The following is a 23,354-nucleotide window of genomic DNA, read 5'->3' on the forward strand; positions in this document are numbered from 1 at the left end:
AGATTATACCTGTCACTTCTCTGGGAAAATCTGCAGGGCACAAATTGGGCTTCTCAGCCACCTAAAAACTCACCAATTAATCCCATTAGCAGACATCATCCTTGTATCGAGGGATAGCTGAAGAAGGACAGTGATGTACACATGGGGTCCATTTCAGGGTGGAGTGGAGCAGGGGCTGGGCTTAAATTAAAAAAGGTAGCACTAGAGCAAGAGGAGATATTGGCGAGGAGGACATTGGCAAGGATGATGGGGGTCCATTGTAAATTACCAGCCTTAGATTCTGGTTTCTGCAGTGACTGGGGGTTCTCCTCGGGTTCGTCAAAAGGCTTCCTTAAGTGGCTCTTCTGAGTAAGTGTGCAAAATGACAAGCTACTCATCCTCCAGGTCTTCCAGGGCACCCTCTATGGTCCTGCTGCCTCCTTCCTGTAGACCTCATGAATATCCCATCAGATGATGAGGCTGGCAGGATTGAGGAGGGGATTGAGAGTCACTTTAGGCTCTGTACTGGGATCCTTGACATCACTCAGTACTATCGTTATAGAAGGGGCATGTACAACAAGCTCTCCCACAGCAACTTGTCAAGTCTTTTGCCTTCCTGTATAAGAGCCTCATGTGCTTGATGTGTTCCCAGAGTCCATTCAGCTCCCACCTGCTCCAGCCTCTATGAAATTTCCTGGCATAGCGGTATATTCTGCCATTCCAGGTGAAGCTGAGGAGGGTGATATATTCTGACCACACAGTGATCAGCACCCAGGTGTGGTTGGTGGGCCAGGCAGCTGGTCTCAGAGCAGGATCTATATTCACCTGCACTGATTACAAGAGTGCAGTGGAAAAGTGTTCTGATGTGGTCAGCAGAGCTCACTATGAACACTGAAAACCGCAGAACAGGGTCCTTTATAGATTGGGTAAGGGTCAGGGAGAAAAGGGTTCATTGCATTGTGGAATGGGGGTGGAAGACTGTTGAATCTCAAAACCTAATATACGCTTCTTACCCCCTTCCATACTACAAACTGGCATGGGTACAGGCTTGTGCCACAGTCTGAGGAGTGTACTTACCCACACAATTCAGGAATGCTAACTTACTTGCCCTCTAATCACTTTCAGACATGTGCTTCTGAGGTTTAGATATGGACAATAGGGGTTAAGGCTCAATGACATCACAAATACATGTACAGAACATAGCATGTGTCTCCACTAATGGCTAACAAAGATTTGAACAAGCCCCAAGCCTGGTGGTAGAGGGGTCAGGTCCAGGGTTTTGATTCTTCCCATTGCAAATGCAGAGCCACCCATTTACTTCAGTCTGGTTTCTCTGGATGGTGGATGCTCAGTTCTGAGTCTGATTTGAGCACTTCTGTAGTTTAAATAAACTTTACATCTTCTAAATCACGTTTCCTTGAAGTTAAATATAGATCAGTTGGGACTCAGGAACTGCAAACTGAGACATAATACTGACAGAAAAAAATTTGGGAAAATTATGCTAAGTAAATTTGTCATGTTTCTTGCTATAAGAAGAGGAATTTAGACCATGAATTAAATCATCCCAATAAAATCCTTTAAATAAACATCACTATATTAAATATATAGATAGACCTATGCAGCAGAGTTCAGATTTGGGTTTAGTTCCAGATTTCATAGTTTGTAAGTTTATAAGTTTCTCTGTGCAGACAGTTTCTCTCTTCTATGTATATGAAATTGTCCAACTGCAAACTAACCAAAAGGAACCTACCAGTTACTTGATGGAATCAATGAATGGATTTTTGAAATTTTCTCTATCTAAAATGTATTGTTAGAAAAATGAGGTACCTCTTTTTTTCCAATTCTATCCTATTTTCACACTGGATCTTCTTTCAAAATGTTTCTTAAGGACACAAAGTATGTGCCATATTGCAGAGTAGGAAGCAAGAATATAGGATAAAAAGAAAAGGAGTACTAGTGGCACCTTAGAGCCCACTTCATCGGAAGCATCTGATGAAGTGAACTGTAGCTCACGAAAGCTTATGCTCAAATAAATTGGTTAGTCTGTCAGGTGCCACTAGTACTCCTTTTCTTTTTGCGAATACAGACTAACACGGCTGCTACTCTGAAACCTGTCAATATAGGATAAGAGACAGTTCTCATTGTTTCATTCAATAATTGAAAAACCTGTTACAATGAATGGACCAAATTACTATCATTGGGCCAGATTCTCTTTCCCTGACTACGTTACAACTTATATCAGAGGCTCAAACAGAGGAAATCTCTGCAAGGATACCCTTGTGGTTTATGTGAAGGAGGATGGGGGATGGTGCTGTGAAAATGGTTGAGTCCTTCTACTGCATGGTATAGCTATATGTGGAGGCAACCCCCACATATGGATCTGGAGGGCATGACCCTCCAATCCTTGTTATGGAGTCATAGCCCTCTTTTCCAAAGGACAGGAGAACCATAGCTTAATATATTTAGCATGTTACCATTTAACACCCGCCCTCCCCCCCAATTATTTTAAAGCTGTTTAAAACCTGATTCAAAACTTTTGGGGGAGGGGGAGGGAAGAAGTGAGAATAGACAGATAAGATACCCATTGTGATTCCAAAAAGTGTACTTAGCTACTACTTCAACTCTATTATAGTGCCTCAGGCCTACTACCACAGCTCCTCTTTTTGGAGCTGATAAAATGCTTCCAGCTTGAGTTCACTTAGAAGTTTCAAGATTTAACCCTGAAATACATAAAAATCATGGCAGGGAAATTTCAATAAAGGCACAAAATATGCCAGAATTGTCACCCAACTCATCCCATCACTAATCTCTGCAAATATAATCACATTATACATTGGGAAGAGTGGGAAATCATGGAGAAATTCTCTCACACATATTTATATCAGGCCGGCTTACCCATTTCCTTCATATCTTTGCAAAATAATTATCATACAAGAGTTAACCACAGAAAAGATTTAATGAAGTCTAAGACTATCTAGGGTACATGTATTCCTGGAGCAAGTGAGCCAATGCACTCTGATGTTGCTCTCTTGATATTAAAAAAATACATCCTCTTCTCTTCTGCTTTCAACATCTCAGGCAATATTACACAGACTACCGTATGCTCTTCAGACTCTGAAAGAGAGGTGTGAAAATAAATAACAAGTGTGCTCTGATAGGAAGCAATGGTCAAATATTTCACACAAAACACAGATTAAGTCTACACAATTAAATTACAGCCATTCCAAAGATGTAGAAAGCACTTGTTTAAATGTAGCTTACAAGACATGATGTGTGAATGGGGAAAACAGAGCAGAGATTTAACATTAATTATTTTGCTATGTCCAAATGCATGTATGCATGTGCGCTCACAAACAGACACACACACACTGAACAAACATTCTAAATGTTATAGAAAATATATTAAAATATAAGCTAATGCATAAATGGACATAATGTATGGTACTTGACTACTTGGCAACTTGTGAAATTACAAAAATAACATTCGAATTGCATTTTGTTTCTTTGGTTATGTAAAATGTTTCACTGTAACAAAATGGTAATATGTATATGTCCCAGTCTTAAAGGATTAGTATTTTGAAAGTGAGTGTATTGCAGCACATGAATGTCTAGGGTGAGACTGTGAAAACTGTCTATGGATTTGGATGTCCAAATCCCTTTTGAATGATAGATACAGTGTTAAGGTAATGATTTCCTTTCCGGTATAAGCCTGATTTTGATTCCCTCTTTAATGTCAAGAAATCTCAACCAATATGGCTCACAGTTTTTATGTGCATTCATCTGTTTCAAGAGAAGTATGATTTATGGGGATGAGGGAAGCTCACGGAAGATACTCATGACATATAATAGTCTGAACACTATTCTAACTCTCTTTGGAAGTTCACTTTTTAACATCTTTTCCAGATATCAAATTCCATATTTGTTTTATTTACCTATCCTCAATAAAGACTTGTATCTGATTAATTTTTGAAAAGTTGGGTTATCTCCTGGATTTTGCACAACATAACATGATGCAATCATTAGATTATAAGATATTCAAGACAGAAAATTTTTATGTATGTTCTTGTAAGGTACCTAGGCATATTCACAAACAAAGACTTTGTTACAGAAATGTTAAGATTTAATACATTTTTACCAATGATCTAGAATAAAACTTAAAATTGTAACTGATAAAGTTGTAGGTGACACAAAAAATGGGGGAGTGGTAAATAATGAAGAGTACAGTAATATAGAGGAGTGGTTCTCAAACTTTAGCAACCCGAGGACCCCCATTTTGATTTTAAAAATTTCACAGACCCCCAAGCCCCCTGCTCAGCTGCAAGCCCCACCCCCCACTTCACCCCTCCCCCTCCTCTTCCCCACCTCTTTCCACCCCCTCAGCCAAGCATGCCCCATCCTTGCTCCTCCCCTTCCCTCCCAGCACTTTCTGCACATTGGGGAAACAAGGGTACTCCAGGGGGTCTGCTGGCCCCACTGATCAACTCCTTCCCTCAAGTCCTCTCCCTCCCTCCCAGTGCCTCCCAGAGACACTGGAAAGGAGCAGGAGGAGTTGATCAGCAGGGCCGGAGGACCCGGACGTAATTCCAACCCCTCCCACAAACGTGCCTCCTCCTCCCTCTCAGCACCTACTGCATGCTGCTGAACAACTGTTGCCCAGCATGCAGGAGGCACTGGGAGGGAGAGGGAGGAGTTGATCAGCAGGGCTGGCAGACCCCATGGAGTACCCTTGCAGAACCCCAGGGGTCTGCGAACCCCAGTTTGAGAAATGACAATAAAGAACAATGTGGATCATTTGGTAAACTGGTTGCAGACAATATGCATTTTAGTATGGCTAAATGTAAATGTACACATATTGCAACAAAGAATATAGGCCATACTTACAGGATGGGAGACTCTATCCTGGGAAGCAGTGAGATTTAGAGGTCATGGTGAATAATCAGCCAAACATGAGCTTTCAGTTGAATTCTCAAAAAGAAAAGGAGTACTTGTGGCACCTTAGAGACTAACCAATTTATTTGAGCATGAGCTTTCGTGAGCTACAGCTCACTTCATCAGATGCATACCGTGGAAACTGCAGAAGACATTATATACACACAGAGTCCATGGTGCTCCAGAATCTCAAATTTTGTGTGTGTTTTTTTTTAAATCAAATTTCTAATCCTTAGGGTTATGGCAATAACTTCAAAAGTATGGACCAGCTTTAAAGTGGAACAGTGTCAGCTTCCTGAATGTGAAGGAATCCTAGTTTTAAGAGGTGTGAATGGACATATTTATCTCTCATTGGAGGTTTGTAGATTCAATTTTCCTGTACTCACAGAATTTGGCATTTTTCCAAGATACCACAAAATTGAGCATTTTTTGGAGAAAATCAGGCACCCAACATTCTGTTTTCTGTCTCCCTGCCTTGCTGGGGCCTGCCTGAATAAACTCAATGTTAAAAATATTTGTTTAACATCACTAATATTCACAGTTTTTGAAAGACCCATCAATTGTCCACACAACAGCTTAGAAACATTTTTTTAAAAACGATGCATTTAAAAATGCTATTTTAATAGAATACTTGCTCCAGGCAACAATATTCAAATTATGACCTGAATCCTGCACTCAGATCCATTTCGGCAGACCCTATGCATCCATACATACAGCCCATTGAAGTAAGTGAGGTTTCTCACAAGTACCCCATATAGATTTGATTGCTGGATTGTGAACTAAATTTGTGACTCATAACTATTACAGGCATTTGTACAAATAAGGTGAACTCCACTTTCCCCACAGATCACGGGGTAATCCTCATTTTTCAAAGGTATCTTGAAAGCTGAGAGTGATCTTTTTCATAAATAATTTAAAAAAAAATCATTCTACTCATATTAATTACTTATAGGCAGTTTTTATGGTAAGAACACAGATCTGTTAGGATCTCATAATAAATTGATGAGTAACATTTTTAAATTGTCTACACAAAGATGATTAAACGAGGCAAACATTATTCAGAATAATCTCACAGCACCACCATGACATAAAAAATTAAGCTCCTAATCTAACTTGATATTATTGTCAGCTGTGGGGTGCACGATTTTTCTAGTTTTTAGCCTAAATCTGAGACAATCAGCAGATATGAAAAACACAGCATCTAATTTTCAGAAGGCACAAGAATATCTTGATATAATTATGCAGCGAAACACCTTGAGAATGCAAATGAACTTGAACTTCATTGTCTCAGCTTCAGCCTTCAGATGGAGGAGTAAAGAGTGAACATTATCAGGGTAATGGCGTTATTACTCCTATTGTTTGATATCTATGCCTTGTCTATTGGGCAGTATGGAATCCCTAGTGACATTGTTAGATCCTGTGATATGCTTACAATTTGTTATGTCCCAGGAGCTGCATCCTATGTAGCCCAGGAGTAACAAAGAAACCCTGAAGTAATCCATCAAGCTACGGATACCCTAAAGATTTAGCCAGGCGTGGCTTGCTGCTTGCACTGTGATCAAAAGAGGAGTGTACTACAGTCCAGTTAAAGCACACAACAATTAACAAGAAGTCTTTAGAAATAAAACTTCAAAAATAAATCATCAAATATTAGAAAGAACACTGAGTGCAGCAGCTGCTATTATATACATTAATACTAAACCCTTTAGCGGTGAGAGTTTGTCAAGATGGCAATGAGACAGACCTGATTTACAGCTTAACTTTAGTAAACATTTACAGGTTAAAGGAATAGGACTTTATTTATATCACGGAATATATATGCATCCAAACCATCAAGGAACATCTTTTGTTACATATAATTTTAATTGTTTAAAATGGTGAATTTTGAGGAAAGAAAATGAAGTATATTTTTAAATCTATTCTGCTGCATTGTTTTGAACACAGTACTTTAAGCATTCCACATTCCATTATTCTCACTTTTATAAAGGTACTCAAAGCACCAGAGCAGAAAGATTTTGTTTGCTGGGTTCCTGGTGGGATGGCCTATTAGTGAAAAATAAATCAGCCCACGTAAGAAGCCGCTTTGCATAAGAGTTTCAGAAGTGCTCAAGTCACAAGTATTGCAAAGCTGGCCAGAAGAACAGCTCATGTAAAAGGACTTGCTTTGTCCAGCAGTGTACAACTCCACATTCTCTTTCTTTTTGTTTTCCCCTCTAACCACACAGTAAGTGGGGGATCATCCACATCCAGACTGGAGTACCCACATGCATACTTATGGATGGACAAGTTTAGTGACTCATCCTCTGATTAGCCCTGGTTATATTATTTTGAGTAAAAAAAATAATAGGTGTGGCAAGAAGCAATCCCTTCTCCTCCTCTTGGAACACAATTGGATTGTAAGGGTTTATATTTTCTTTTTAATCTTGGAGCCATGCTTGGCAGCCCTTCTTCATAATTCTAAACTAACAGTTCCATATCTGGGGGTTTCTATTTATGCTCCCTACTGTGTTTCCTCTTTCAGAAAGAAAAGGCCCATACATAGAACTGGCCAAATACTTCAAAACCCATGTCCAAGAGCATCCATTCAGATTTCAAATGGCTGTTCATTTCAACCATTTCCAGTCCTTTAGCATTCACTATTCGTGAACATTCAGATGAAAGGATTTTGTTCATGCTGAAGGTTGGGGAAGGGATGTTCTTTACACAAATATTCACTTTGCATGTTAAATGGAATATTCAGTGCTGAAAATCTTCATAAAAATATAACAATACTGGTATTCTATACTGAGTCCTAGCAAAGTAAAAGGAGCAGATTCTTCTGGTGTAAATCCAGCATATCTCCAATGCAGCCAATGTAAATACTCCAGACATGTACAACATGACTGAGTTCCAGATCTGTCACAGAAATTGTGCTCTTGAGAAAGGATCACTGCATAGCAATTAAGTTAATTTTCTGTGACTGCAGAAGGAGTATTTCCCTACGTGTATTTCTACATGCACAGCAGGCCTGTGGAATATCAGTGTATCACTAATTTTGGTTTTATTAGACTTTTAAGCACATGTTGTGTGGGGCATTCTGTGATACTCCCTCAGGATTACCCAGGGTTCTGGGGCATCATGAGAAAGCTTTGTCTGTGCCTGCCAGGGGTCAGCTCCCTAACTCTACTGGCAACACAAGCAATCCCATCTAGGGATCACAGGCCCTGCTATTTCTCTACTGGTTAGCAATAGGCACACTCCAACCCCCATGTTTAGCACCTCGCTAAAAATTCCAGCTGCTGGCCTACCCGATGCTCACAATAGTCACAGATTTGCTGCTTCCAAAGAAACTGGACCCTTCAGCTTACTGGCTTCAGCTCATATCAACACTCTGCTTAACACATAGCACTTAGAAACGTTCAGAGTGAAATTAAGTAGAAATTAATTGCCAGCACAGATATTCAGACTAAATAGCAAGGAGAAGTATTGGAAACAAATGGTTATATACACAAGAAAATCATAACATATTCTAGAATCTAGACCTTAATTAACTAGATACTCTCATGTCTATTAGGGTATTGCTCACTTCAAGTCCTTGCAGTTCTTTACAGCCAGGCTTGGCTGTGATTCGCTTTTCAGAGACAGACATGCTGTCAGCTTGTCACCTATGTGAAGGACCCTGTGTGTTCCTTTGCTTCCTAAGATATACAAATCCCATCCTTTGTCTTCATTCATAAACAGAAAGAAAAGGAGTACTTGTGGCACCTTAGAGACTAATCAATTTATTTGAGCATAAGCTTTCGTGAGCTACAGCTCACTTCATCGGATGCATTCGATGAAGTGAGCTGTAGCCCACGAAAGCTTATGCTCAAATAAATGTGTTAGTCTCTAAGGTGCCACAAGTACTCCTTTTCTTTTTGCGAATACAGACTAACATGTCTGCTACTCTGAAACCATTCATAAACAGGATACCCCTGTCCTCACTGCTGGTTTTGTTTCTTCCCATAGATTTTCTCTCTTGTAGATTTCACAGCCTTTTGACTGGTACTTATATCAATATGCAAGTAGGCCTCCACTGTGAGGCATACAATACACATATGACCATACCAGGAGATAAGCATCTGTTACCTCCTACTAGAAAGGAACATTTCTGAGGCATGTCACCTGCTGGTGCCAAACCTTAACTCCAAGACCTTAACATAATTTTCAGTATAGATGCATAACTCTTTAAATATTATCTGTGCATACATTTTGCAATGATTATGAGGACAAGTAGGCTATTGACTCTTAGTAGAGACCTTAAATGCCAGCCTTTGGCAAACTATTATGCATATATCTGCCTATGGGGATTCCTATAAAAACCTATACACCCTCTGTTTTCTGCCAGTTGGCATCAAGAGGTTATTGGGTCACATTGATTATGATGAACCTTGTAAAATGTAAACATATGTAAAATGAGAGAAATGTGATTTATTTTGGGGATATAAAGTTTCAAATTTTACAGATCTTAATGCAAATGATGAAAGGATCAGTTTTATTCCTAGGATAGATCATATATTTTTTTCCAATGTACAGTGTGCATCCTTAAATCAATTGCTAAAATGCTCAAAAATATAATCATGTTGGTCAGAGTGTTAAGCAATCATTACCAGTTTTAATGCTTTGAAACTGTATCATGCCTCAGGCAAATACTCTCTGTGTTCATGAATATTGGAAAGAGCCAGTCATAAAACTATAATCTGAACATAAACATCTTTCAAGCTGCCTGTAGTCGTGGGGTTTTGCTAGTAGTCACACATATTTTAATCTGTGTACTGCTGTGTTTATTTGCCTCCCTCCAACTTTTTGTCTATCTACATGGTATTTCTACCTGCTGTCTGTCTACCAACCCATTACTTCCTAATTAATAAAGGTTACTGTTGAGGACAGAGAAATGACGAGGATGCCCACTGTTCAATGTCATTCATTCTCAGTGAAATAACTACAGAGTAGATTGTGTCGTGCTCTTGTCAATGACCCTTAAAGGGTCCAGGGCACAAAACACCTCCATCTTTGTTACTCTGTGCAAGAGTCATGGACAGTTGCAGCTCTTGTGCTTTTCTGAGTGCCAGTCACAGCACCCAAACACAACTCTAATACTATCTTCAGCATTAAGCAGAAGACTAGCAGAGAGGGCAGGAAAAAAGGATCTCTATCACTGGAGCAGGCATAAAATTTTGGCCTTTCAAGATAATCATGGCAAAGAAACATCCTAGGTGCATGTGTCCTACACAGGGAGAAAGAAGGCCTTTTACCCAGAGAAAGTCTCCACATGAGTGCAGAGCAAAATAAAGGAGAGAGTGGGGAGCCTAGTCAGGTGGCATGGTCATGAACACTGTGATAAGTATTCCAGCCAGTTTCTGAGACTTCTAGGCCACCAGAAACACAGGAGTAATTGCTGGACTCAACATACTGCAATCCTTTGAACAAGTATCTGCATCTCTCACCCACTGCTTAGAAAACCCTTAGGGGGTGGAGGGGGGAAGGGGGGGGTCAAGGACTGCCTAGACATCTTTGTCCTGAGTGTGTAAGTGGAGTAATAGTAGTCGTCTTTAAAGTTAAGGCCATTGCCATGGTTGACAATCTAGGGGTATGTCTACACTACGAAATTAAGTCGAATTTATAGAAGTTGGTTTTTTAGAAATCGGTTTTATATATTCGAGTGTGTGTCCCCCCACAGAAAATGCTCTAAGTGCATTAAGTGAATTAACTCGGCGGAGCGCTTCCACAGTACCGAGGCTAGAGTGGACTTCTGGAGTGTTGCACTGTGGGTAGCTATCCCACAGTTCCCGCAGTCTTCGCTGCCCATTGGAATTCTGGGTTGAGATCCCAAAGCCTGATGGGGCTAAAACATTGTCGCGGGTGGTTCTGGGTACATATCGTCAGGCCCCCGTTCCCTCCCTCTCTCCGTGAAAGCAAGGGCAGACAATCGTTTCCTGAGTTACCTGTGCAGACGCCATACCACGGCAAGCATGGAGCCCGCTCAGCTCACTGTCACCGTATGTCTCCTGGGTGCTGGCAGACGCGGTACTACATTGCTACACAGCAGCAGCAACCCATTGCCTTGTGGCAGCAGACGGTGCAATAGGACTGGTAGCCGTCATCGTCATGTCCGAGGTGCTCCTGGTCGCCTCTGTGAGGTTGATCAGGAGCATCTGGGCAGACATGGGTGCAGGGACTAAATTTGGAGTGACTTGATCAGGTCATTCTCTTTAGTTCTGCAGTCAGTCCTATTGAACCATCTTATGGTGAGCAGGCAGGTGATACGGATTGCTAGCAGTCCTATTGCATCATCTTCTGCCGGGCAGGCAAGAGATGAGGATGGCTAGCAGTCCTATTGTACCATCTTCTGCCGAGCAGCCATGGCATGCAGTCCTTCTGCACCATCTGCTGCCAGCCAAAGATGTAAAAGATAGATGGAGTGGATCAAAACAAGAAATAGACCAGATTTGTTTTGTACTCATTTGCAGACCCCCACCCACCCCCCGTCTAGGGGACTCATTCCTCTAGGTCACACTGCAGTCACTCACAGAGAAGGTGCAGCGAGGTAAATCTAGCCATGTATCAATCAGAGGCCAGACTAACCTCCTTGTTCCAATAAGAACAATAACTTAGGTGCACCATTTCTTATTGGATCCCTCCATGAAGTCCTGCCTGAAATACTCCTTGATGTAAAGCCACCCGCTTTGTTGATTTTAACTCCCTGTAAGCCAACCCTGTAAGCTGTGTCATCAGTCACCCCTCCCTGCGTCAGAGCAATGGCGAACAATCGTGCATCTGAGTTGAGAGTGCAGTCCAGAGCAGTCACAATGGAGCACTCTGGGATAGCTCCCGGAGGCCAATACTGTAGAATTGTGTCCACAGTACCCCAAATTCGACCCGGCAAGGCCGATTTAAGCGCTAATCCACTTGTCAGGGGTGGAGTACGGAAATCGATTTTAAGAGCCCTTTAAGTCGAAATAAAGGGCTTCATTGTGTGGATGGATGCAGGTTTACATTGATTTAATGCTGCTAAATTTGACCTAAAGTCCTAGTGTAGACCAGGGCTAGGAGGGGAAGATTTTGATGATCAGATGGTGGAATTCTTGGTACAAGAATTTTAAAAAGGAGCATCAGATGGATTTGACACAAGCCAAGAAGCAGAGTAGTAGTGTGGTAAGGGAGGGGTGGGAGTCTCCATGACTATCAGGTTGGTTTGTGGGCCCCGTCCTAGAGGGGATCCAGTGTTTTCACAGACAGCACCTCGTGGAGATGCTGGCCCAAATTCTGATAATCACCCACCCATACCTAGCACCTAAGCCTATTTTTAAAAGGTTTTTCTGTCCCCACCCCCCTTCTTTCTTCTTGTATGACTCATAGCAATAGTCACTCAGGACTGATCTACACTAGGAAATTCAGTTGGTATAACTATGTCCCTCAGGGAAGTGAAAAATCCGCACTCCTGAGAGACACAGTGAAACCTCTCTAACCACCAGTGTAAACAGCGCTATCGCCTCTCAGAGAGATGGAGAATCCCTCCTGTTGACCCATATAGTGTTACACTGAAGCCTTGTGCCGCTGCAATGTTTTAAGTGTAGACAAGCCCTCAGAGTGAGGAAAACTCACTCTTTTCTTAGTTTTCCAAGACTGACGTTTTCTTTTCTGTTTCACTGTCTGTCCATTAACTGTAATGGCACACCATTGTCTCTTCCTAGCTGGAGAATAGATGGGTACTTGAATGTAATTTTGTGTACACAACTAGTTTGGAGCAGCCCCTCCCTGGTGTGAGCTGTACTTTAAATAATAGAACAGGTCAGGAGAATAGTATTCTATATACATAAATTCATTACCCCCATCTGTATACATATCTTATAATGACCGTTGAGTTCAGAACATTACAAGCTATCATAAAAGAGACATACTTGACATATTTTTATACACAGTAATATTGATTACAACTAATTGATTCAATTGTTTATTCTTTGGGGTTCATACCCCTTGATCTCCCCTTGGGGTATTTGGACCCTGATTGTCACCTCCACCCCCCAGCCCCCTTGTGAATTTGATGCTGGAGTTCCTGTATTTTCAGAATTAGGACTATACCACTGACAAGAACGCTATATAGTGCCTGAAGGGAGCCTGTGAAATTGAATCCTTCCTTCAATGCCAGCAGTGGGCTAAATTGTATACATGAAGGAAAAGACATCTGCATGACCATCACCAGGAATCACTTTGAAAGATTGTCTTTAAACAGACTTGTACATTCTTAATTGCCTGCAGAGGGCATTGCAGGATGCAAACATACATAACATTGAGATACATAGGATACTTCTCTGTGGAAGCTGCACATTCATTCAAGGTCTAAAATCTTTTACAAGATGCCCTCAATAAACATCTGGTAAATAAATTGGTGAACTAAAAACATGTAGTGTCATATCAATCAGTAATATTCTGGCCATGGATCAAAATGAATTCTACTCTCTTAAAAGGTTGAACAATGGCCTCACTCCTCCATGCACCAGAGAGACCAATGTATGACGGTAAGAAAAATCATAGAACGTCTCTGTTCCTAAGCCCTGGTCTACACTACAGGGTTAGGTCAAATTTAGCTGCGTTAGGTCAATTTTAAAATGGATGCGTCCACACAACCAACCCCGTTCCATCGACTTAAAGGGCTCTTAAAATTGACTTCAGTACTCCTCCCCGGCAAGGGGACTAGCTCTAAAATCGACCTTGCTGGGTTGAATTTGGGGTAGTGCAGACACAAATCGACGGTACTGGCCTCCGGGAGCTATCCCAGAGTACTCCAATGTGACCGCTCTGGATAGCACTTTCAACTCTGATGCACTAGCCAGTACACAGGAAAAGCCCTGGGAACTTTTGAATTTCATTTCCTGTTTGGTCAGCGTGGTGAGCTCAGCAGCACAGGTGACCATGCAGTCCCAGAATCGCAAACGAGCTCCAGCATGGACTGAAAGGGAGACACTGGATCTGATTACTGTATGGGGAGAAGAATCTGTGCAGACCGAACTCCGATCAAAAAGAAGAAATGCTAATATATATGCCAAAATTGCACAGGGCATGGTGGAGAGAGGCTACAACAGGGACACACAGCAGTGCCACGTGAAAGTTAAGGAGCTCAGGCAAGCCTACCAAAAGACATAGGAGGCAAACGGTCACTCCGGGTCAGAGCCTCATACATGCCGCTTCTATGTTCAGCTGTATGGCATTCTGCGGCGGACCCTACCACTACCCCACCACTGTCCGTGGACACCTGCAAGGGGGGAGTCTCACGCAACAGGGAGAAGGATTTTGTGGATGAGGAAGAGGAGGAGGAGAATGAGCATCAGGCAAGCAGTGAATCTGTTCTCCTCAGCAGCCAGGACCTTTTCATCACCCTGGACCCAATACCCTCCCAAGGCAGGATCCCCGACCCTGAAGCCGGAGAAGGCAGCTCTGGTGAGTGCACATTTGTAACTACAGTACAGGGTTTAATGTTTGATTAAAGCAGTAGTGTTTAATGTTTGATTTAACCCATTCATGCTGGGTTGTTTGCGCTTGGCTAAAAGGAATCATCCCAGAGAATAGCCAAGCAGCTGGGGGGGCGAGGTGTGTGTTGCACATCCACCCAAAAAACACAGCCCCTCCTTTTAAATGTGAAACCCAACCCATTGCTTGAAATGGGAAAGGATGGTGCTGCAGTTTGAAACCATTCCCACAAGTTATGAGTAAGAAGCCAACCCCACATACCCTGTGCCTTACCATGGCTGTCTGGAAACCAAATTCTGTTGCCCAGCCATGTGTGATGTGTCACCATATCTGCAGGTGCTCAATATAAAAGGCAAAATGTGATCTTGTACCTAAAGAACATGTGCTGTCTGCTGTGAATTGCTTGATTCACTGTGAAAGAGTATCCCTTTTGTTCTCAGAAATGTATCATCTTAAATTTTACTCTCCCTTTTTATCTCCCACACCAGGTACAAATGTTTCTACGCTCCCCTTATCATCTCTGTCCCTGAGGTTATTGCAGATTAGAAGGCGGAAAAAAAACGCACACGCGATGACATGTTTTGTGAGCTCATGCAGTTCTCCCGCTATGACAGGGCACAGCTTAATGCTTGGAGGCATTCAGTGTTAGAGGCCAGAAAAACATTAAGTAAGCGCAAAGAGCAGAGGCAGGAGTGCGAAGAGCGGAGGCAGGAGATGATGCTGAGACTAATGGGGGAGCAAACAGACATGATGAAGCATCTGGTGGAGCTGCAGGAAAGCCAACAGGAGCACAGACCCCTTCTGCATCCATTGTATAACCGCCTGACCTCCTCCCCAAGTTCCATATCCTCCTCACCCAGATGCCCAAGAACATCCGGCACGCAGTCACTGCACTCCAGAGGATGGCCCAAGCAACAGAAGGCTGTCATTCAAACAGTTTGATTTGTAGTGTGGCTACAAAAAGCAACGTGGCCTTGTCCTTCCCTCCTCCCCCACCCCACCCCACCCCACCCTGACTACCTTGTCAGTTATCTCACTTTTTTTAATTAATAAAGAAAGAATGCATGGTTTTAAAACAATAGTTACTTTATTTGAAAGGGGGGAGGGAAGGTGGTTTGGTTAAAAGGAATTAAAATCAATCAAGGGAGGCGGGTTTGCATCAAGGAGAAACACACACAATGGTCACACTGTAGCCTGGCCAGTCATGAAACTGGTTTTCAAAGCCACTCTGATGCACAGTACGCCTAGCTGTGCTCTTCTAATCATCCTGGTGGCTGGCTGCTCAAAATCGGATGCCAGGCGATTTGCCTCAACCTCCCACCCCACCACAAACATCTCCCCCTTACTCTCACAGATATTATGGAGCACACAGCAAGCAGCAATAACAATGGGAGTGTTGGTTGCGCTGAGGTCTGACATAGTCAGCAAACAGCGCCAGTGACCATTTAAACATCCAAAGGCACATTCTACTGCCATTCTGCACTTGCTCAACCTGTAGTTGAACTGCTCCTTACTACTATCCAGGCTGCCTGTGTAAGGCTTCATGAGCCGGGGAGCAAGGGGTAGGCTGGGTCCCCAAGGATAACTGTAGGCATTTCAACATCCCCAATGCTAATTTTGCTGTCTGGAAAGTAAGTCCCTTCTTGCAGCTGCTCAAACAGCCTGGAGTTCCCAAATATGCAAGCGTCATGCATCTTTCCCGGCCATCCCACCTTGATGTTGGTGAAACATCCCCTGTAATCCACCAGGGCTTGCAGCACTATTGAGAAGTACCCCTTGTGGTTCATGTAATGGTTGACAAAGTGCTCCAGTGCCAAGATGGGGATATGCATTCCATCTATCGCCCCACCACAGTTACGGAATCCCATTGCAGCAAAGTCATCCACTATGACCTGCACATTTCCCAGGGTCACTACCCTTGATAACAGAATGTCATTGATTGCATTGGTTACTCGGATCACAGCAGCCCCCACAGTAGACTTGCCCACTCCAAATTGATTCCTGACTGTCAGGCATTGCAAACTTCCACAGGGCTATTGCCACTCACTTCTCAACTGTCAGGGCAGCTCTCATCTTGGTATTCCTGCGCTTCAGGGTGGGGGAAAGCAACTCACAGAGTTCCAGGAAAGTGGCCTTACATATGTGAAAGTTTTGCAGCCACTGTGAATCATCCCAGACCTACAACACTATGCGGTCCCACCAGTCTGTGCTTGTTTTCCTGGCCCAGAATTGGCATTCCACTGTATCAACCAGCCTGTGATGTCCCAATTGCCACAACCCGTGCTTTCAGGAATGTCTGTGTCCATGTCCTCATCAAAATCCAACTCGTGCTGGTGTCTCTTAGCCCAGTTCTGCATATACTCCAGGATAATGTGCGAGGTGTTTATAATGCTCACAACAGCAGTGGTGATGGTGAGCTGAGCAGGCTCCATGCTTGCTGTGGTATGGAGTCTGCAGGAGAGCAGAGTTGCAGCGGAAGCGGTGGGTGACGATGGTTAGGAGACCTACTGCACCGTCTGCTGACAGCAGCACCAAGAACACAACAGCCGCAGTGACGGTGAGCTAAGCTGAGTGGGCTCAATGCTTGCTGTGGTATGGTGTCTGCATGGAAAAAAGGCGTGAAATGATTGTCTGCCATTGCTTTCGCAGAGGGAGGGGCAACTGACGAATGTACCAAAAACCACCTGCAACAATGTTTATGCTCCATCAGGCATTGGGAGCTAAACCCAGAAGTCCAATGGGCAGTGGAGACTGCGGGAACTGTGGGATAGCTACCCACAGTGCACTGCTCCATAAGTCAATGCTAGCCATGGTAGTGAGGACACACTCTGTCGAGTTAATGCACTTAGTGTGGACATACACAATCGACTGTACAAAATCTATTTCTAAAAATTGACTTCTAAAAAATCAACCTAATTTCATGGCGTACACATATAAGACATAAGTTTACCTACCTGTAAAATGGAAACAATATGATACTTCTATACAAAGCAGGAAAGTATTAAAAGATGGTTAATTAATATTGGAAAAGTGATTGGTGAGCCTCACATGAAAGGTTATATATCAACCATGTCAACCAGCTCTGACATGATATGTCATTTTTCACTTAACATCAGCAGTATCAACTTCAGTAATCATTTACGCTTGAAGAAACAGATAAACTCATTCTCAGTTTCTTTTGTATTTAAACATAGTCAGACGAGAAAAGGACAATAAAGTGTTGAAATACAGCAGAGGTGAAGTCATAGAACAAGTAAAATCTTATGTGTACCTAGGAAGCTAGATCAGTGCTGACAATTCCATCAAGGATGAGATTAACAAGTGATGTGCTTTAGCTACAAATGCTGCACAGAAGTTGATGAAATTATGGACTGATAAAAGCATTATGTTTGGCACCAAAGTGAAAATGTATCAGACTAGTATACTAATAGTATTCCTCCATGGTCCAGAAGCAGCTGCATTAAATGAAACAGACATCAGAGGGCTGGAGGCAGCGCAGAAGAGTTCTTTGGAAGGCGGAAAGTGTAAACTGGAATGATTTTAAGATAAATGAAGATGTTCAAAGGAGAGTTGGATGTGAAATCAGGGAACGTGATTGTCTGCAACTGAACAGATTATGATGATGGGGTCACTGTGAAGACAAACATGATAGCATTCCAAAGAAAATAATGCAAATACAGAGTCAAAACAGACCTAGAGGCTGATCACAGACTAAATGGTGGGACATGGTAGGTAGGCACATTGGCCAGGCTAGACTTATAGGAGGAACAAGTCATGGACAGTAATGAATGGTGACACTGTACTTCTCCCCATGTCTGTAAGGATTCTTTGAGATGACATGAGGAAGAAAAAGTACAAGAAGGCATACGTATGCTTTTTAAACTGACTTAGCTCTTGTATTATTATTTATGATTTGTATTATCATAGTGCCTAGGAGCCCTAGTTATGGACCAGAACCGCACTGTGTTAGGCTCTGTACAAATAGAATAAAAAAAGACAGTCCCTTCCCTAAAGTGCTTACAGCTTAAGTAAAATGCTTACAATCTAAGTAGAGTATACTAATTTATCACTAAAGGAATATTTTAGCAAAAATCTATTTGTAAATGTCACAAGCCCATAGAGTTCTTTCAGGGCTTCAGTTTCCCATGCAGCTCTGAAAACAGACTTCTTTTGACTAAATCAGGCCACCAGTTACCGTGGAAGAATGAATGATTCAATATAATTCAGCAGTCTGGGCAGATAACTTCTTCACTCAAATGTAAATATATACACAAATAACTAAGTATATTTTAGAGGCGGACAGAAGGGTGAGGAAAGAGGAGAGTCTCTCAATCCACATTTAGATCTCACCCCTCCCACAGGGAAAACAGAATTGCCTCTTCCACAGCATTTTAACAACCCCGTCCCCCACAAACACACACACCCAACCCTGCCCCAAATCTTGGACCAGGAGACCCTCTGTGGGTCTGGAATTCTGGTCATAAGTTGGGGTGGAGGAGCATTGCTGCCCTCCCCCACCTTCCAGGGCCCTAACATACAAAATTATTATTTTATTGGAAAATAATAGCTTCAAACTGCTCCTCTATGTAATGGACACTCCCTTTATGGAGGAACCAGCACAACAACTAGTGCAGAAGTCCTGGTACTGCAGCTAGATGGAACCCTGCTGATAGTGAAATGGGGAGATCCACCAGAAACCCTGGTGCTGGCACAGAGCCTCCATGCAGAAGACCCTGTTCCCCCAGAGATACACAGGCAAAACCCCATAATTCTTATGGAGAGTAAGGTGAGGGTGATGTCAAACTCTGCCTCTTGCATTCCCCCAATAGAAACATTACGAGGAAATTCTAGCAGGAGAACCTCATGGAAATTTCCTCTCCTTATGTTCCCTTCCCAAGGTCTCTCTCTGCAGCAACCAATCCAAATTCCATCTCATCCTGTGTGTAAAGAAGGTGACTAATTTCACTTACTTTCAATATGGAATATATTAATGCTTTGGTGTAAACAAAATCACTTTATAAAGCAAGTATCTGAACTCTGTCAACTGTGTGAATTTCAGATGAACAATGAACATCATTCCATTAGCCACAGTATCTCTAATTATTACTCAAGGACTCTCTTTCTTCCATCTCCCCTGGAATGAGTTTCTTTGAATGTGAGGGGCAACTATGCCAAAGAGACTCACCTATGTTAAATTCAAGGATCAGACACAGCACAAAACACTCACTGAGATTTATGGGATCGTCAATGATTTGTAATAAATAGATAGATAGCTTATATTCCACACATGAAAACTCTTGAACTTGGACAAGCTCAGTAGTTTCATCTGACCAGTGAAATGTGACATATTGATACTTAATATTTTGATTCAGCAACTCAGAAAAATGTAACCTGATCTTGGTATGCCACTTATGCCGCTTATGGAACTATTTATTTCTTAAAAGAATATATAAATTCATTTTATATCATGCTTTGTATACTCCCCAGCACTACAAAGTGCTTCATGAATGAAAAACTGATAATTCAGTGAATGTGCACAAATGCCTCAGCTATTAAATTTGTAGCCTTGGCTATCAGAATTTTCTTTGGGTGAACTAGATCAGAAAAAATAACCATTGTCTGTTTTTTTCCCCCCTGTACATGAAAACCTGAATTATACTGAATCTGAAATCAGATTCAAGGAAACAGCACAACAGGAAAGAACAAAAGTAAAGTTTCCATGAGGTTGCAAAGGGAGTTTCTGCTCTGTGACATGCTATATCAACTCTAACTCACAGAATGCCAGCTGCCTCTCAGAAAGGAGATTCATAGAAATGGAGCTGTAAAGTAATAACAACCAGCAGCTACATTTAGCATGCTGGTATCTGAACTTCTGGTCATTGTATATGCACAATTTTTTTGGAGATTTGCTTTTTTTCATCAAAGGTTCCTTCCTTATTTCCCCTTCTCTTCTCTCTCTCTCTCTTTTCTTTTTAAACCTTCACCCTTCCCATTTCTCTCATCACATCTTACCTTGTTTCATGCAGAAGCCAGGAGTTCTGTTGTCCTTTCCAATCTGGTATCCTCTTTCTGAGGCAACCAAAGGACTATTCCTCTTCAGGAGACAGCCAGTTGGCCAATTGATTCTTCCTCCTTTTGACTGTGGCCAGCTGTTCTGCTCCTCCATCCTTATCTGGGGGCTGGCTAGCAGGCCCACTTTTGCCAAAATTCCCAGTGCAGATGGAGTTAAAAAAGCCTTGCTGGGACCTGCTGCTGTTCCTGCTTAATATGCCCTATGGCTGAAAAACCACAAAGCGCAATAGGCTATTTGGCAATATTTAATCTTGTGGTGTTTCAGTCTCAGCTTACTTTGAGGCCCAAATTTTCAGTGGATTTCCAACGGGTGTGCACACCAAATTTGCATAAGCAAGTGCATCAACTAAATGCAAAATCTGTACTTGGGAGTGAATACTGAAAACAATAAAAATATATTAATCACATTTAATCGTAGCTTCATGTTCACAGCATCTCCATTGCTAGACTTTTACAAAATGAGAGACAGACATGGGTTTTTTAAAATGATTATTGAAACAATGTACTTCAAATGTCAGGTGGAGGGGGAGGATGTGTGTCAGACAGAGAAGCTGGCAAATCTCTCTGCAAAAGGACATGTATTCCATCTGTTTCATCTGTTCTGGGAGGACATGGTGTTCTGATGCTTTCAAAGCTGCTTCTTGGCTGGACAGCACAGGACTGTCTTTTCAGGCTGCATGTCACACACCTCATCCCTGTGCCAGATTACAATAACAAATGCTATTTATATGTGTAAATGCTCAGCACTCTCTTCCCAAGCAAATGGCATTCTGTAGAGGTGAATTAGAAACTTGACTAGAAAAAAAAATCCTCACTTTCCCTTCTTTGCTTTAAGATTGTATATAGACTTTAATTCTTTGGTTATTGTATGCTTTTTAAAAATAGGTGTGTGTGAATGTGCTTTACATAAAAAGGTCATGTTTATTATGTTAATGCTTTCAAACTATTGAGACTGGATCCTGCAATCTTGCATCCTATGGGCTCATTGAATTTATTGGGAGTTTTGAGTACGTAAGGAAAATAAGGATTTGGATACTAAAGGATAAACATAAAGAGTTTTACGTTTTAAGGCTCAAGCCTCATAATTTAGATCTGAACTCTGGTTATGAATACCTGATTTTGAATGTTTGTAAAATTCAGATTTGGCTCTGAGTTTAGCTTTCAAAGGTCTCAGGAATTTGAAGGTGCTCATAGAAAGAGTTTTGACTCTGATCCATTGTAACAGGACACGCTAGTTCTTTTTAATAGATTCCAGATCAAGATCTCACCTGTGCTTTGGTGTAGGCCACACGAATGCTGGGAAAAACCAGAAGGATCATGTGATTATAGGCTACAGCAAGGAGTACTATGAAATGGGGTGAGGATATTGTTATATTTGGACCCAACAGAGACAGACAGAGATACAAAGGGAGCTGATAGAAACAGATGCCTGCGTACAATGGTAGCTTTATTGTTCAGGCTGCGAAGCTGAAAGTAATATGAAAGTGAGGCTTTGCACAGGGGAGGGAGGAGTGCTCAAACACTTAAAGGGACAGTACATCACATTTCTCCACCCTACTTTAGAAAACTTCCATAATATATAAACATATTATCATATGGCTTCCATGAAACACTTTATAACAAAACAAAGTTGCATGTGGACTACTGCAGACTCTCAACTTGCAAGGGATTTTTCTGCCCTTGGAATAGCAACTCACTAGCTAAATGTCTTTTAAGTTCAGGCCCAAAATTCTTTTTTGCAGACTTGGGATAATGTGGTTATGAGACAGTGCACTGAACAACAGTGACAGTTGAGGGGATAAGGAATCAACTGGACCTGGTAGCAAAGTTTCTTCCACCAAATAATCAAAATTAGGAGTTGTATCAGAAGGAGGTTTGATCAGAGGAAAAGAAAGTCCTACTAGAACATCTCTGATCTCCAGTATTTGATGGCTGCAACTGGTCTACATCTGGTTTCCATAAAAATACCATTGGATAGTTTTACCACAAATAAAACAGGTCACATGCATTTTACAAGTTCATTTCACTTCACAACATTAGTTACAAGTTCAAGTATTCTACTTGAAAAGAATGATAAAGTCTCACATTGATCAGTTGCACAACTTGGGATTTGGCTACATGTGAGTTAGCATGAGGACATAGCAGGTTCCAAAAGCTACACAAAGATTGCTTCAAGAAGAGAATTGTAGGTGATTCCTGGGTAGTAAAGCATATAGTCTGTTCTGTAACAGGAAAGACATTTTATAATATCTGCTGATGACTCAAAAAAGACTTGTTAGCTCTTAAGGCGTGCTTAAGTATTTGTACAAAATATTCCTTTAGTCTGTTTGTAGCAGGATGGTATGGAGCCATATGTATGTGCTGAATTCCATTTGAAGCTAGGAACCTTTGAAATTAATCATAACAGAATTCAGGACCATTGTCACTCACCAACTGCAATGGTAAACCGCACTGGCTAGACAAGGTGCGAAGATGTCCAATGGTTTTGGTAGCTGTAGTAGAAATCATTGTGAAAACTTCAGACCATTTTGAATGGGCATCAACTATGATCAAAAACATATAACCATCTGAAGATCCAGCAAAGTCCATGTGCATGTGTGTCCAAGAAGTCTGAGGTCATGACCAAGGGTGTAGACAAGCTGGGCCAGTATCACACTAATTTGCTGACACATACTCAACATGTCACCTTCCTCTCAATATCTTTGTCAATCCCCAACCACCAGACGTGACTCCAGGTTATGGCCAAAATGACATTCATGAAGAGATTCCAAAATCTGAAATTGAAGTGATTTTGGAATGATTACTCAGATTCCCAATCAGACAACTGTGATCATAGGTAATTCACATATATGTGACATGAATTGTGTAAACTGGGGATTCTTGTGATC

Source organism: Lepidochelys kempii, chromosome 2 (genome assembly GCF_965140265.1).
Source record: "Lepidochelys kempii isolate rLepKem1 chromosome 2, rLepKem1.hap2, whole genome shotgun sequence".
Lineage (NCBI taxonomy): Eukaryota > Metazoa > Chordata > Testudines > Cheloniidae > Lepidochelys > Lepidochelys kempii.